This window comes from Siphateles boraxobius, unplaced genomic scaffold, assembly GCF_051911475.1.
Source record: "Siphateles boraxobius isolate OS27281-9 unplaced genomic scaffold, OSU_SipBor_1 63, whole genome shotgun sequence".
Taxonomy (NCBI): Eukaryota; Metazoa; Chordata; class Actinopteri; order Cypriniformes; family Leuciscidae; genus Siphateles; species Siphateles boraxobius.
Genome location: NW_027509190.1, coordinates 2165524 through 2179004, shown reverse-complemented (window position 1 = coordinate 2179004; position 13481 = coordinate 2165524). Strand labels below are relative to the sequence as shown.

At 42.8% G+C, this 13481-nt stretch overlaps 3 non-coding genes across 3 annotated transcripts; all 3 read right to left on the bottom strand.

Moving 5' to 3' along the window:
* Nucleotides 1-10218: 10218 nt before the first annotated feature.
* trnav-aac (transfer RNA valine (anticodon AAC)) lies at nt 10219-10291 on the bottom strand. Its single transcript has one exon. It is a non-coding gene; the product is annotated as a tRNA-Val (tRNA).
* A 613-nt stretch (nt 10292-10904) lies between these two features.
* On the bottom strand, nt 10905-10977 carry trnav-uac (transfer RNA valine (anticodon UAC)). Its single transcript has one exon. It is a non-coding gene; the product is annotated as a tRNA-Val (tRNA).
* Nucleotides 10978-11242: 265 nt separating this feature from the next.
* trnav-cac (transfer RNA valine (anticodon CAC)) lies at nt 11243-11315 on the bottom strand. Its single transcript has one exon. It is a non-coding gene; the product is annotated as a tRNA-Val (tRNA).
* Nucleotides 11316-13481: the final 2166 nt, after the last annotated feature.

Sequence of the window (13481 nt, the reverse complement as noted above, 5' to 3'; positions counted from 1 at the left end):
ATTTTCTGAAATAAAATAATAGATATTCCTGAAATAAAAAAAATAAAAAAAACTTTATTGTTTGCTGATTGTTTGTAAAAAAAACAAAAAAAACTTTGTTGTTTGCTGATTGTTTGTAAAAAAAAATAAAAACTGAACAACAATGCAAGTGATTCAGGTATTGTCTGAAAAACTCATAGCGTCGACATGTCAGAGCTAATGAAGAAGATATACTATGATCCAGCGAATTCTGGTGCTTTTGGTGGTAAGGACAGATTAAAACAAGCGGTATTGCAGGAATACAACGTAAGACTATCTGATAAAGAGGTGACCGACTGGCTCTCCAGTCAAGACGAATACACTCTCCATCGTACTGCACCAATAAAATATAAACGGAATCGTGTGGTAGTGTATGGAAAAGACCATCAGTTTCACGCTGATTTGGTTGATATGTCGATATACTCGAAACAGAATGATAATATTAAATACATAATTACAGTTATTGATATTTTCAGTAAATTCGCATGGACGTGTGTACTTAAAAATAAGACGGGGCCGGAAGTGATGAAAGCTTTTTTGTCTACTCTGCGGGAGGGGCGTATACCAACAAAGCTACAAACAGATAAGGGCACAGAGTTTTTCAATAAACATTTTCGTATTTTACAAATACGTAAGGAGACACCCGAATTTAAATTCTCAATTGGAGATGTCGTGAGAATCTCTAAAGTCCGGAATATTTTTGCCAAAGGGTACGAGCAAAATTATACTGAAGAATATTTCACAATAACCGCATGCATTCCACGTATCCCTCCCGTATACCGATTACAAGACTATGACGGTGAAATTATCGCTGGTTGTTTTTATGAACAAGAACTACAGAAGATTATCGTGAGTAATGATGCATCTTTCAAGGTTGAAAAAATACTGGATAAACAACGCTGTGGGAAAGTCATGTGTGTGTTAGTCAAGTGGTGGGGGTGGCCTTCTAAATTCAACAGCTGGATTCCTAAAAAACAGGTGATGGATCTGCAAACCACCTTAAAGTTATAGTGAATTCGTAACAGGTGTCATTTATGTAAATCATGTCTGAGGAGGGGTTCCACGTTACATTCCCCTGCAATGCTTCGACTAATGTCTATCCTGAGAATCGTATATCTAATTACAGAACTAGGTTGTGCTAGAAGTATACATTTAAAAGGCCTGTGGGAAGTGGCACTGGTCGAGTTTGAATATCCATTGACCTGGTACACCTTCAATGAGGACGACGCTGTATTTATTATCGATTGTGATCAAAGCCTATTACAGAATAACGTCAAACTGCACAGTGTAAGGGGTGACCTTAATATCCAAACTTTTCGGAAAGCCCTAAAAATATCTACGAGCCGGAGCGCTTTAAAGTGTGGTTATTTTGTGGATATACCCATACTACTCAGAGAAATAAATGCATATCTCCCCCCGCGGGTGCAGCTCGGCTACGATCATATAAAGAATAAGATATTTCTGAAAGCAGGCCAGAGGGCTTCGTTGACATTTTATGGTAAGGTATCTGTTATACTGGGATTAAAACCCGGTGTTCCTATGGAAGTTGCAAACAGTTCGGATGAGCATCAAGACACACACGTCACATCAGTCACATACGCACCGTTCCAGGCTGATATAAGAGGTGGTTTTTATACCCTATATGTGTACACAGATACAATAGACTACCGATCAGTTGGAGATTTGTATGTACCTTTACTAGGTACAGTACTTATCGAAGGGGAAACAAACAAGGCTGCCTGTGTCAGGTACGACAAGTCACACTACGTGCGTCTTAATAAAACCAGTATTAACGAGATAACTATTGAGGTTAAAGACGACTTGAACAGAGAGATACTATTCACCTACGGGAAGGTTGTATCTAAACTTCACTTTTAGACCCGTGAAACAACACCTTTTTTAAATGGTTTATCTCGCTCCGTACCAGTCGGACCCCGATCGTTATGTTGCGTACTACAAATCTCAAACCGGAAACGGCTTGCCCGGTTACGCAGGGGGTGGTGTCATGTACGGTTCCGGTTTTGCATCAGGAATCGGCGGATTGTTTAGGGGCTTGTATCGAATGGCAATCCCATTTCTTAGAAGGGGGTTCAGTATAGCAAAACCACATCTAAAAGCCGCTGCAAAAAACATAGTAAGTGATTTCGTAACTACAGCTCTAACAAATTCGTATAACAATGATGACGGTCAGAGCTGGCATGGACTTATGGTCATGGGGCGTAGACGGCTAAAACCACCAGGGACCCGTATGAGAAGAGGGCGTGGTCATGGCATAAAGAAAACCATACGCATCAGTAAGAAGCGCTCAGTCGCAAAAATCAAACAAAGAACCCGTACGAAGCGTGTGAAAAGAACTACAAAATTAATTGTTGATAGGTAATCTCCTAAGTGTCTTTCATGTAATGACATAACGTAACATACTCATTTTCCACTAGATATTTTCCCTCTAACGTTCCCAGCGGGCACCTTGACATCAATGTAACATCAATATGACATCAAACAATATGTCAAAATGTTGTTGAGTTTCAACAACAAGTTTCCCTTTATCAGGCTCAGGGAATGAGTGCAGAAATTTCATGGAAAGACTTTCAGCAGTCTCCATTCTATGAGGCTGAGAAGCAGAGGTGGATTGAGGAAAAGAAAAAATGACTTCACTGACAAATGACATGCCCAGACCTCAAATACTGTTTATAGCACAAAGACATTCCTTGCACAATGTTATGCATATATGTATATACATATTATAGCACTATTAATGTATATATATATATATATATATATATATATATATATATATATATATATATATTATTATTTTTTTTTTTTTTATATATATTTTTTTTTATATTTAATTTATTTCCATTTGTTCATTAAAATAACAAAAGTATTGTATTTTATTGTATTGGATTGTATTTTAGCGTTTTTTTAAGTTCATATATTGACTTGCATTATTTTATCTTGCTCAGATTTGAAAAACACTAAATGTTAAGCACTGGTACTATTATACTCTGTACATAATTGTTTAATTTAAAATACTTTTTTTCTTGTTTTTTCCTGTTCTCCTCAACTTTAGATATTATTATTGCTGTTGTTTAATCTATAATCTATCAATATAATTTATTTCCATTGTTCATTAAAATCAAACAGTTTTGTCCTTGTTTGCATAGTACTTTAGTGTTTTTAAAGTAAATTTTATTGACTTGCATTATGTTATCTTGCTCAGATGTGTAAACACTAAATGTTAATAACTGTTATCATTAAACACTACATAATTATTTGATTTAAAAAATCTTGTTTTTTTCCTATGTTCTCCACAGCTTTATATTTTATTATTATTATTAATGTTATTGTTGTTTACTCTATAAGTATTTAATACATTACTTTTTTTAGTTTTACATAATAATATGTATATTTTTGTACTATAAATAAAACGAGAAACTTACTATTTGGTGTTTACTGGTTATATTTCATATATATATTGGATTTCTGTACATAGTTAAACAAATATAATGTAAATATCTCAATGTAAAATGTAAAGGTCTAAAACATTATCGAAATGTTCTTTACAATTATTCACATTCAAATATTTTCTATATTAAAGAAAACTATACCCTATTATAATGTAAATGTTTATTAAGGTAATTGTACATTTTGTACATCCTACACAATAACAAATCTTACACGTTTCATTCTATTTTGTGCACAAAGTTAGTTTATTATATATAAATCGTACTTAACATGAGTTTCTAATCATTTTTTAATCTAGATACACTTTATGGTGTTTGTGGTCGAGACGGGACTCGAACCTGTAATTTCATGTATTTTTTCAGGCCCGCCTCCCTGGAATTTCCTGCGTTCTTATTGGCTAGCAACACTCTACACCTACATGCGACTGACCTTCGCGTGTTAGGCGAACGTGATGACCACTACACTACAGAAACCTATTGATAGAGCATGTGCTTTTTAGAAGATGGCTCCTTCCCATAATCTGCTCTGCAAGCAGTGTGACAGTCTGTGAATTCCACAAACAACAGAACAGAGGTCATTCGGCATGGCAGTCTGCCTACAGCTCCTTGGTACGATGGCCTTCACCTGTCTCAAAAGCAAGGGTTTTGTAGCGAATTGGAGCATTAAATTTAAAATGCCTCCACTTGTTTCCGCCCAGTTTTGAACTGAGGACCTGTCGCGTGTAAAGCAAACGTGATAACCACTACACTACGGAAGTCGGGAGCCCGGCGAAATCCGGCCCCCTCGCTCGCGATACGGGCGTCGGGCACAGGGGGGCGACTCGCCGACCGCCCTCAGTCGATTCGACGCGCGCCGAAAAGGTTGCGGGCGGGCGTCCACGGAGCGCACGCGCATCCCCCTGACCGCCCTTTCGCGAAATTCCCTGACCGTACCTACTGACCACGGAGCGCCCGTCAGTCCCACCTTTGACCTGCGAACAGCCCCCTGGCCACGCCCACTGACACGAACAGCCTATTCGTCCCACCGACCGCCTGTGTGACCACGAACGGCCTTTTCGCCCACGGCCAACCTAAGTGACGGCCCCGCCCACTGACACGAACAGCCTATTCGTCCCCCTAACCGCCTGTGTGACCACGAACGGCCTTTTCGCCCACGTCCAACCTAAGTGACGGCCCCTGGCCCCGCCCACTGACACGAACAGCCTATTCGTCCCCCTAACCGCCTGTGTGACCACGAACAGCCTATTCATCCCACCGACCACCTATGTGACCACGAAAGGCCTATTCATCCCACCGACCGCCCAGTGACCACGGACAGCCTATTCGTCCCACCGACAGCCTATGTATCCACGAACGGCCCGTCCGTCCACGGCCAATCTAAGTGTCGGCCCGTGGCCCCGCCCAGTGACCACGGACAGCCTATTCGTCCCACTGACAGCCTGTTTGACCACGAACGGCCCGTCTGTCCACGGCCAATCTAAGTGACGGCCCGTGGCCCCGCCCAGTGACCACGGACAGCCTGTTTGTTCCACTGACAGCCTGCTTGACCACGAACGGCCCGCCCGTCCACGGCCAATCTAAGTGACGGCCCGTGGCCCCGCCCAGTTACCACGGACAGCCTATTCGTCCCACTGACAGCCTGTTTGACCACGAACGGCCCGTCTGTCCACGGCCAATCTAAGTGACGGCCCGTGGCCCCGCCCCGTGACCACGGACAGCCTATTCATCCCCCTAACCGCCTGTGTGACCACGAACAGCCTATTCATCCCACTGTGCACCTATGTGACCACGAACGGCCTATTCATCCCACTGACCGCCTGTGTGGCCACGAATGGCCTATGTGTCCCATCAGAAGAACTATGCATTATTAGACTTAAAATGGCATGTCCATGGACAGCTTACAGGGACTCTGTCAAATAAGTTACAGGTGGGCAAAGTAAGGGCCCACCTGTAACTTATTTGACGGGGTCCAAATAGGCTGTCCGTGGTCAATGCATTAACAGGTCATATTTCATAATTACAGTGGTTTTATGAGGTGGAACCTACTGTACACCACACAGGGGATACAATACAACAGACTGATGTACATTAAAGCTATTAATTATGCATAATTAGCCTAAATATGGACTGTCCATGAACAGCCTATTTGGACCCTGTCGAATAAGTTACAGGTGGGTAAAGTAAGGGCCCACCTGTAACTTATTTGACGGGGTCCAAATAGGCTGTCCGTGGTCAATGCATTAATAGGTCATATTTCATAATTACAATGGTTTTATTAGGTAAAAACTAATGTACACTAGACAGGGGCCACAATACAACACACTGATGTACATAAAAAATATCAATTATGCATAATTAGCCTAAAAATGGACTGTCCACGAACAGCCTATTTGGACCCTGTCAAATAAGTTACAGGTGGGCAAATTAAGGGCCCACTGTAGCCTAAAAATGGACTGTCCACAGACAGCCTATTTGGACCCTGTAAAATAAGTTACAGGTGGGCAAAGTAAGGGCCCACCTGTAACTTATTTGACGGGGTCCAAATAGGCTGTCCGTGGTCAATGCATTAATAGGTCATATCTCATAATTACAATGGTTTTATGTGGTCAAACCTACTGTAAACCACACTGGGGACACACTACAGCACACTGATGTACATTAAAGCTATTAATTATGCATAATTAGCCTAAATATGGACTGTCCATGAACAGCCGATTTGGACCCTGTCGAATAAGCTACAGGTGGGATGCTGTTTTTAACTTAGACATTTTAAGCGGGTGAATCCCCGTAATGATTAGGCGATTTCATCACATGTGGTGAAGTCCCACCTGCAACTTATTTGATGGGGTCCAAATAGGCTGTTCATGGACAGTCCATATTTAGGCTAATTATGCATAATTAATAGAACACTTTATATTACTGTACAGGAAACCTCAATGGTCATTTGTTTTATTTTCATCCTTTTCTAAAGAGATTAAACCACAAACATCCCTGCAAGTGCACTGACCTGCTCAACAGAAAATCGCATACGAAATTTTTGCAAAAACCACCCGCAGTTTCCGCCCAGTTTCGAACTGGGGACTTTTCGCGTGTGAGGCGAACGTGATAACCACTACACTACAAACACGTCTTCAGGTTGCAGACATAAATCTTTAGGCGCACAATTATTAAAAAGCATATAAAGGAAGTGAGCGCTGCTAGTACCTAGCGTGGCAAACAGTTTAAATTTTCTGTCAGAATCCAACCACTGTTTCTGCTCGGTTTCGAACCGAGGACCTTTCACGTGTTAGGCGAACGTGATGACCACTACACTACAGTCACCTATTGATGAGGCACATGTGCTTTTTAGAAGATGCCTCCTTCCCATAATCTGCTCTGCAAGCAGTGTGACAGTCTGTGAATTCCACAAACAACAGAACAGAGGTCATTCGGCATGGCAGTCTGCCTACAGCTCCTTGGTACGATGGCCTTCACCTGTCTCAAAAGTAAGGGTTTTGTTGCGAATTGCAGCATTTATATTTAAAATGCATCCACTTGTTTCCACCCAGTTTTGAACTGAGGACCTTTCGCGTGTAAAAAGCAAACGTGATAACCTCTACACTATGGAAACTTGATTTGCAAGTCAGCCCCACCGCTTCTAGGGTACGCTTGTTCAAAAGCGACTGAAACTATAGACTGCCCAGTGTTTTTAACATGGCAAAAAGCTGCTAATTTTGTTGGCAGACTGAACATCTTATATTACTGTACAGGAAACGTCAATGGTCATTTGTTTTATTTTTGTCCTTTTCTAAGAGATTAAACCACAAACATCCCTGCAAGTGTACTGACCTGCTCAACAGAAAATCGCATATTAAATTTTGGCAAAAACCACCCACAGTTTCCGCCCAGTTTCGAACTGGGGACTTTTCGCGTGTGAGGCGAACGTGATAACCACTACACTACAAACACGTCTTCAGGTTGCAGACATAAATCTTTAGGTACACGCTTATTAAAAAGCATATAAAGGAAATGAGAGCTGCTACTACCTAGCGTGGCAAACAGTTTAAATTTTCTGTCAGAATCCAACCACTGTTTCTGCTCGGTTTCGAACCGAGGACCTTTCACGTGTTAGGCGAACGTGATGAACACTACACTACAGAAACCTATTGATGAGGCAAATGTGCTTTTTAGAAGATGGCTCCTTCCCATAATCTGCTCTGCAAGCAGTGTGACAGTCTGTGAATTCCACAAACAACAGAACCGAGTTCATTCGGCATGGCAGTCTGCCTACAGCTCCTTGGTACGATGGCCTTCACCTGTCTCAAAAGTAAGGGTTTTGTAGTGAATTGCAGCATTTATATTTAAAATGCATCCACTTGTTTCCGCCCAGTTTTGAACTGAGAACCTTTCGCGTGTAAAGCAAACGTGACAACCACTACACTACGGAAACTTGATTTGTAAGTCAGTCCCACCGCTTCTAGCGTACGCTTGTTCAAAAGCGAGTGAAACTATAGACTGCCCAGTGTTTTTAACATGGCAAAATGCTGCTAATTTTGTTGGCAGACTGAACATTTTATATTACTGTACAGGAAACCCTAATGGTCATTTGTTTTATTTTTGTCCTTTTCTAAGAGATTAAACCACAAACATCCCTGCAAGTGTACTGACCTGCTCAACAGAAAATTGCATACAAAATTTTTGCAAAAACCACCCACAGTTTCGAACTGGGGACTTTTCGCGTGTGAGGCGAATGTGATAACCACTACACTACAAACACGTCTTCAGGTTGCAGACATAAATCTTTAGGTGCACGCTTATTAAAAAGCATATAAAGGAAATGAGCGCTGCACCCACCTAGCGTGGCAAAGAGTTTAAATTTTCTGTCAGAATCCAACCACTGTTTCTGCTCGGTTTCGACCCGAGGACCTTTCGCCTGTTAGGCGAATATGATGCCCACTACACTACAGAAACCTATTGCTGAGACGGATGTGCTTTTTAGAAGATGCCTCCTTCCCATAATCTGCTCTGCAAGCAGTGTGACAGTCTGTGAATTCCACAAACAACAGAACAGAGGTCATTCGGCATGGCAGTCTGCCTACAGCTCCTTGGTACGATGGCCTTCACCTGTCTCAAAAGTAAGGGTTTTGTAGCGAATTGCAGCATTTATATTTAAAATGCATCCACTTGTTTCCGCCCAGTTTTGAACTGAGGACCTTTCGCGTGTAAAGCAAACGTGATAACCACTACACTATGGAAACTTGATGTGCAAGTCAGTCCCACCGCTTCTAGGCTACGCTTGTTCAAAAGCGCCTGAAACTATAGACTGCCCAGTGTTTTTAACATGGCAAAAAGCTGCTAGCGGCAGACTGAACATCTTGGGCCAGTTGTTCAAAGGTAAACTGATCGGATTTTGGTTATCGGACTGGATCAAATCTTGAACATGGGTTGTTCAAAAGGGAAAGAATGAGTCTGAAATCAGATTAGATCATGGAATCCAATCCTAATTTTAATCTGGATCAAACCTTCAGTTTGTGTTGTTCAAAACTTGTCAGTATGATTTGGATAACTTTGATCCAAAAAAACAGTATTATCCTGATCCCAACAGGGGGTAGGATTTCAAGTTGGATTCCAAGAAGAAAATGTAGTAAAACTTTTAAATTGGTCAAATAATACTTTTGTATCATTTAGTGTATATATACTTTTATTTATATTTTGCACTTGACTTGTGTAACCGTTGTAACAGTGATAAAGTAGATAAAGTAGACATAGGCTACCAATAAAGCCATTCAGTAAAGTAAAGTAAAAATAAAAATGATCTTGTCCCCATGAAATAATTTCAATAACAAACAAAAATAATATAATTCCATTTTTCTGTCATTCATCACCGTATATTAATTTCAAAGAAACAATCATTAGAGATGAGCCTGTCAAAAATAATTTCTAACAATTGCATACTATACGTCCAGTCAGTCCCTCATTCAGAAAAATGTTTTAAGACGTTTTCAAAATATCCACAATGTATATTTGTTTTTTATTTGTTGTGGCTCAGATGAGGGGTCATAAAATAAATTTATGAATGGAAGTGGATGTTTTTGTTATTTTTGTGTTTTGTCTCAAAATAAGAAGCATTTACAGTGACTCCATGTTGGCTCTTCTACCTGTTCTTTACATAGCTAAAGGATATGTTGTCCCATTAAGAGCACTGGTAATCCGGATTTGGTAATCTTGTAAACTGTGTATCTGGATCAGGGTGATCCAGTCCAATGTTGCTTTGAAAAACCGGCATAAAAGTTAGACGGATTACCTGATCCTGAATAAGAAAAAATGGGATTTCCAAATCCGGATCATTTTGATCCAGATTAAATGTTTTGAACAACTGGCCCCTTATATTACTGTACAGGAAACCTCAAAACCTTTTATATTACTGTACAGGAAACCTCAATGGTCATTTGTTTATATTTTTTCCTTTTCTAAAGAGACTAAACCACAAACATCCCTGCAAGTGTACTGACCTGCTCAACAGAAAATCGCATACGAACTTTTTGCAAATTTCACCCACAGTTTCCGCACAGTTTCGAACTGGGGACCTTTCGCGTGTGAGGCGAACGTCATAACCACTACACTACAGAAACACGTCTTCAGGTTCAGACATAAATCTTTAGGTGCACGCTTATTAAAAAGCATATAAAGGAAATGATCGCTGCACCCACCTAGCGTGGCAAACAGTTTAAATTTTCTGTCAGAATCCAACCACTGTTTCTGCTCGGTTTCGAACCGAGGACCTTTCGCGTGTTGGGCGAATGTGATGACCACTACACTACAGAAACCTACTGATGGAGAGTGTGCTTTTTAGAAGATCCCTCCCTCCCATAATCTGCTCTGCAAGCAGTGTGACAGTCTGTAAATTCCACAAACAACAGAACAGAGGTTATTCGGCATGGCAATCTGCCTACAGTTCCTGGGTACGATGGCCTTCACCTGTCTTAAAAGTAAGGGTTTTGTAGCGAATTGCAGCATTTATATTTAAAATGCATCCACTTGTTTCCGCCCAGTTTTGAACTGAGAACCTGTCGCGTGTAAAGCCAACGTGATAACCACTACACTACGGAAACTTGATTTGGACGTCCGTCTCACCTCTTCTAGGGTACGCTTGTTCAAAAGCGACTGAAACTATAGACTGCCCAGTGTTTTAAACATGGCAAAAAGCTGCTAATTTTGTTGGCAGACCAAACATTTTTTATTACTGTACAGGAAACCTCAACGGTCATTTGTTTTATTTTGTACTGACCTGCTCAACAGAAAATCGCATATGAAATTTTTGCAAAAACCACCCACAGGCATGGCAGTCTGCCTACAGATCCTTGGTACGATGGCCTTCACCTGTCTCAAAAGCAAGGGTTTTGTAGCGAATTGGAGCATTAAATTTAAAATGCCACCACTTGTTTCCGCCCAGTTTTGAACTGAGGATCTTTCGCGTGTAAAGCAAACGTGATAACCACTACACTACGGAAACTTGATATGGACGTCAGTCCCACCGCTTTTAGGGTACGCTTGTTCAAAAGCGACTGAAACTATAGACTGCCCAGTGTTTTTAACATGGCAAAAAGCTGCTAATTTTGTTGGCAGACCGAACATTTTATATTACTGTACAGGAACCTCAATGGTCATTTGTTTTATTTTTGTCCTTTTCTAAAGAGATTAAACCACAAACATCCCTGCAAGTGTACTGACCTGCTCAACAGAAAATCGCATACGAAATTTTTGCAAAAACCACCCACAGTTTCCACCCAGTTTCAAACTGGGGACCTTTCGCGTGTGAGGCGAACGTGATAACCACTACACTACGGAAACACGTCTTCAGGTTGCAGACATAAATCTTTAGGTGCACGCTTATTAAAAAGCATATAAAGGAAATGATCGCTGCACCCACCTAGCGTGGCAAACAGTTAAAATTTTCTGTCAGAATCCAACCACTGTTTCTGCTCGGTTTCGCGTGTTAGGCGAATGTGATGACCACTACACTACAGAAACCTATTGATGAGGCACATGTGCTTTTAGAAGATGGCTCCCTCCCATTTGGTGGTTCTAGATCGGTTCCAAATATGTGTTTCAGCAAAACGGTTCGAAGGAAACCCCCGATCGGCCCGAAACTGACGTATGCGTCCCGTCACGGGCCCCTGGGACGGGTTCTAGAGTTCCGCGTCCCTCTGACCTTTTTTCGCGCTAATTGGCCACCAACAGCCCCATGGAATAAGTTGCACGTGGGACGTCAAATAAACAGGGGCCAAAAGGGGTCGAAAGGTCGCAGCGGCCCCAAATTCGGCACGGCGGTAGTCCGGGGGCCCCCGGTTCTAGATCACGGGTTTGGTGGTTCTAGATCGGTTCTAAGTATGTGTTTCAGCAAAACGGTTCGAAGGAAACGCCCGATCGGCCCGAAACTGACATATGCGTCCCTTCACGGGCCCCGGGGACGGGTTCTAGAGTTCCGTGCCCAAAACTGCTCGTTTGGCCGAAAAAAGCCCCCCTTGACCTGGAAGCGCCTGTGAAGTTAAAACTGAATAAGTTGCACGTGGGAGGGCGGAAATACAGGGGTCGAAAGGTCGCACCGCCTCCAAATTCGCCGCCCTGGTAGTCGAGGGGCCCCTGGTTCTAGATCCCGGATCGCAGGGTTCAAGATCGGTTCCAAGTGTATAATTTTTTTGTGCAAAAATCTCCTCACTTTTGGTCCTACTGAGCATATGTCTTTCTGTGTGTGCAAGAGGGCTGCCACTAATTGGACCATGTCCTTGGTGAAGGGTGGACAGAAAGGTCCGATCGGCCCGAAACTGACGTATGCGTCAACCGGGGCCCCCGGTTCTAGATCACGGGTTTGGTGGTTCTAGATCGGTTTGTGTTTCAGCCAAACGCTTTGAAGGAAACGCACGATCGGCCCGAAACCGACACGCGGGTCTCGTCACGGGCCCCGGGGACGGGTTCTAGAGTTCCGCGTCCCTCTGACCTTTTTTCGCGCTAATTGGCCACCAACAGCCCCATGGAATAAGTTGCACGTGGGACGTCAAATAAACAGTCGCCCTAAGGGGTCAAAAGTTCGCAGGACCTCGAGATTGGTCACGGACGACCGCCACGGGCCCCCGAATCGGGCCCCAGAGTATCGTGGCTCTAGATGCTTCCTGAGCCTACTAGGCCGTCTAATCCTAACTGCTGAATTAACCCTTGCAGACACATGCTCCCATAGAGATCAATGGGAGACAGAGAGGTGCATAAAAAATAGCTAAAAATAAACTTGGCATGCCTCGGCCCTCTGTCTGTCGCAGAGGGCCACGTGACGCAACTTTTTGTAGAGTTTGGGGCCCCTCGGACCCCCGGGGGCCGCACGGGAGCCACTGTCACGTGCAACTTATCCCATTCATTTTCATAGGCGCTTGGTGGACATCCCCACGCAACGGTCCCAATAGCTCCGAATGGCTCCGATTTGAAATCTGTGGCCCCTCAGGGTCCCCTCAGACGGTCCACAAAGACTGGGGTCCGTAGTACCCCGTTAAGTGCGTTACAGTCAAAAACAGCATCCCATCTGTAACCTATTTGACGGGTGCCCTAAATGCTGTCCGTGGACAGTCCATTTTTAGGCTAATTATGTATAATTATTAGCTTTAATGTACATCAGTGTGTTGTATTGTGTCCCCTGTGTGGTGTACAGTAGGTTTCACCTCATAAAACCACTGTAATTATGAAATATGACCTGTTAATGCATTGACCACGGACAGCCTATTTGGACCCCGTCAAATAAGTTGCAGGTGGGACTTCACCACATGTGATGAAATCGCCTAATCATTACGGGGATTCAACCGCTGAAAATGTCTAAGTTAAAAACAGCATCCCACCTGGATGGAATGGAGTTCCGACTGATCCTGGCACGAAGGTGAGTATACTGAAATGATTTAGGCCTGCTCTTCTCCCTGGCCCTGCTCCTCTCACTGCACCTGCATCTCTCACTGCATCTCTCACTGCTCCTGCATC